Source organism: Pyrus communis, chromosome 14, assembly GCF_041283825.1.
Source record: "Pyrus communis isolate YQ-2024b chromosome 14, ASM4128382v1, whole genome shotgun sequence".
In the NCBI taxonomy this organism is placed as follows: domain Eukaryota; kingdom Viridiplantae; phylum Streptophyta; class Magnoliopsida; order Rosales; family Rosaceae; genus Pyrus; species Pyrus communis.
This window is the reverse complement of record NC_142578.1, coordinates 15,630,467-15,634,316: the sequence shown is the minus strand read 5'-3', so window position 1 is coordinate 15,634,316 and position 3,850 is coordinate 15,630,467. Positions and strand designations below refer to the sequence as shown.

At 37.0% G+C, this 3,850-nt stretch overlaps 1 non-coding gene across 1 annotated transcript; it reads left to right on the top strand.

The window, feature by feature from the left end:
• Positions 1 to 1,914: 1,914 nt before the first annotated feature.
• LOC148691292 (small nucleolar RNA R71) lies at positions 1,915 to 2,025 on the top strand. Its single transcript, XR_015956065.1, has one exon. It is a non-coding gene; the product is annotated as a small nucleolar RNA R71 (small nucleolar RNA).
• Positions 2,026 to 3,850: the final 1,825 nt, after the last annotated feature.

Sequence of the window (3,850 nt, the reverse complement as noted above, 5' to 3'; positions counted from 1 at the left end):
TAAATCTAAATCCCCCTTTACTTTAATGTCCAATTTAGTGAGAAATCAATTTAGTTTGTGCTTTTAAGTGTTTTGATTCATTTTATTTCCCAATTTCGTCCAGATTCACCAAAGTGCTCAAAACTGCCCAGAAAGTGATTTTTAGGCAGTTTTGAGTGTTTTGGGTGATGTTTGAGTCTTTTGGTTTGTTTTAATGTTTGAAGTGTTTAGTTTTACATTCTTTAAGTTAGTTTAGTGTTTTATATTGTGTTTTTACGTTCTTGAGTCAAGTTATTACTTAATTTCGTCCAAATTTGTGTTTGTGCTCAAATCTGCCCAGAAAGTGGTTTTTAGGCAGATTTGAGTGTGTTTGTGTTGTTTTGAGTCTTTTGGTTTGTCTTAGTGTTTTAAAGTTTAGTTTTGAATTCTTTGAGTCTAGTATAGTGTTTCATATTGTTATTTTACGTTTTTGAGTAAAATCCAAGTGGTTAACAATCCCTCCTAATCCCCGGTCCAGAACGATCCCTACTTATACATATACTACAATTTGACGAAAAGAGGGTTTAATTTGTGTGCGTATAAATCTCGCATCAGATATCTTCTACTATACCTCTTGGATATTTAACTGATCTGTCTGCAAGTTGTAATGAAATGGTGGTGGCTTTCAAATCTCCCAAACCTAGTTGAAGGTAAACTGAATAAGGCATTAAGTTGATGCTAGCACCCAAATCAAGCATTGCCTTCTCTACTTTCTTGTCCCCTATGGTGATGTTGATAGAGAAACTTCCTGGATCCTTGAGCTTTGGTGGAAGTTTTCTTTGCAAAACTGCACTCACATTCTCAGACACCACAACCTTCTCATGTGGTCCATACTTCCTTTTGTAGCTGTTTAACTCCTTGAAGAATTTCCCATATGCCGGCATGTTCCTAATGACATCAAGCAAAGGTAAGTTAACATTCACTTTGCTTAGTATATCAAAAATTTCTTTGAATGACTTATCCTGCTTGCTCTTGGCAAGTCTTCCAGGGAATGGTATTGGTGGAGTGTATGGTTTCTCGGCCTTGTGAAGATTTGGTGCTTCTAGTGAAGAAGTGGCATGGCTTGGTTCCTCAATTGATTTCTCCTTGTCTCCTTGAGTGACACCTGCATTCACATGATCATATTCATTAGTAACTTCATTGCCAACTCTATTATCAATAACCTTACCACTTCTAAGTGTAGTGATTGCTTTGGCTTGCTCTTGGTTCCTTTGGAGTATCACGGGTTGGCTTGGAAACTTCCCAACCTCTCTTTGGTTCAAGGCATCTGCAATCTGCCCCAATTGTGTCTCCATTTTGGTTAGGGCGGCTGAATGTTGTTGGAGTGTGCTATTGGTGGAATGTTGGAATTGCAAGGTGTTTTGGGCTAACAATTTAACCGTGTCCTCAAGGCTAGTGGCAGGTTTTGGTTGGAAATTTTGGAATTGATTGTTGTTCTTCCATGAAAGGTTGGGATGATCTCTCCAACTTGGGTTATATGTATTGGAATACATATCATTCCTTGGCCTTTGGTTGTAAGAATTCATGAGGTTCACTTGTTCTTGAACATACTCGGGGTAAGCTTCCCTAGATGGACATTGGTGAGTAGGATGGCTTGGTATGTTGCAAATAGCACACACTTCATTAGCTTTTGGCACCATGTTGAGCACGGATTCAAGCTTCCTTTCTAGGTTAGCTACCTGCAACAAAAGCTCATGGTTAGAACTTGTTTCATAGACTCCAACTTTCTTACCCCTTAAATCTTTGTGTTGAGCATTAGATCCCAACATCTCATAAATGTTATATGACTCTTGAGCATTCTTTTTCTTCAATGCTCCACCTGCTGCATTATCCACAGTTGATTGACAATTTTGGGTTAGTCCATCATAGAAAATTTGCATTTGTAAATGAAAAGGTAACCCATGGTGTGGACATTGTATCAAGAGGCCTTTAAAACGCTCCCAACACTCATTGAAAGGTTCACCATCATCTTGTTTGAAGTTGAAGATTTGTCCCCTTAATGTGGCTGTCTTTTGAGTGGAAAAGAACTTCTCCAAGAACTTCTTAGCCACGGCATCCCATGTAGTGAGGGAACCTGGTGTTAGAGTCATCAACCAACTCTTGGCCTTATCTTTCAAGGTGTAAGATGCGAGATTTATACGCACACAAATTAAACCCTCTTTTCGTCAAATTGTAGTATATGTATAAGTAGGGATCGTTCTAGACCGGGGATTAGGAGGGATTGTTAACCACTTGGATTTGACTCAAAAACGTAAAATAACAATATGAAACACTATACTAGACTCAAAGAATGCAAAGCTAAACTTTAAAACACTAAGACAAACCAAAAGACTCAAAACAACACAAACACACTCAAATCTGCCTAAAAACCACTTTCTGGGCAGATTTGAGCACAAACACAAATTTGGACGAAATTAAGTAATAACTTGACTCAAGAACGTAAAAACACAATATAAAACAATAAACTAACTCAAAGAATGTAAAACTAAACACTTAAAACATTAAAACAAACCAAAAGACTCAAACATCACCCAAAACACTCAAAACTGCCTTAAAATCACTTTCTGGGCAGTTTTGAGCACTTTGGTGAATCTGGACGAAATTGGGAAATAAAATGAATCAAAACACTTAAAAGCACAAACTAAATTGATTTCTAACTAAATTGGACATTAAAGTAAAGGGGGATTTAGATTTATACGAAAATTGAAATAACAAAACAAGTTAATAAACTAAACAGATTGTAAAACGAATTTGATGGAATGGAATGAATGGATGATAGAATGGCTAAGGGGTTCATCTCCATACATGTTATACTTGCATAATAAAATGATTTCCAATTGCATTTCAATAAACCATGAAACTCAACACCCCGGGTTAACCGTGATGCACTAATTAACCTTCAAATCTTCCTAACGTTATTGAATTGGATGGGTTAGCGCATACAACAATTCAAAACATTCCCCACAAGTCCTCAACATGAATGCATAGAAGAGATACAAGCAAGAATCATTACACTCTATGAAAATTATAAGTGTTGACGAGGCATTCGTTACTATGGATTGCATGAAACTTATGCCAAGAATTTGTTTAACGCGATTGTTTATAAGCAACCTCCACTACTTGTGAATATAAGTTCATAACGATTAGGTGAAACTTACTTATATTCTAGCGTCATATTCATGCAAGAAAATTAAGCGCGCATTCTCAATAAACATACATAAATAAGTTATCAATCAAACGGTTAAACAAATTGAATCCACAACTTATGAAACGCAATTAGAAGTATTCAAATCAAAATGCAAGCATAAACATATATTCGAATCACCCCCCAACCAAGGGGGAGTTTAGTTCCTTATGATACAAAACAAAGAGAATCAAAGAAACACCTAAACATTCCAACAACTCAAACTTGAATTGTATGAACGTTTAGGCACTCTTCTCTTCCATGCCTCATTCGTACAAAACAAAGAGTATTGAAATTAAACATAGAAATCAAAGAAACACCTAAACATTCCAACAACTCAAACTTGAATTGTATGAACGTTTAGGCACTCTTATCTTCCTCTTCGTTGTAGCACAAGGTCTAAGGATAGTTTGATGGTGTGAATGGTTTGGGTAGTGGTGGAGGAATGGAAGGATGGTGTTTGGATTTGTAGGGAAGACTCACGGCACAAAGGGGGGTTTATGGTCTACATTTCTGCAATGGATGATGTGTATGAATGGAATGGATGGTGTTTGTGAAGGGCACGGCCCCAAGGGACCAATTTCTGTTGTGAATGAATTGTCCATGAATGAGTGTGAATGAATGAGTATTTATAGGTGAAATGGGGGG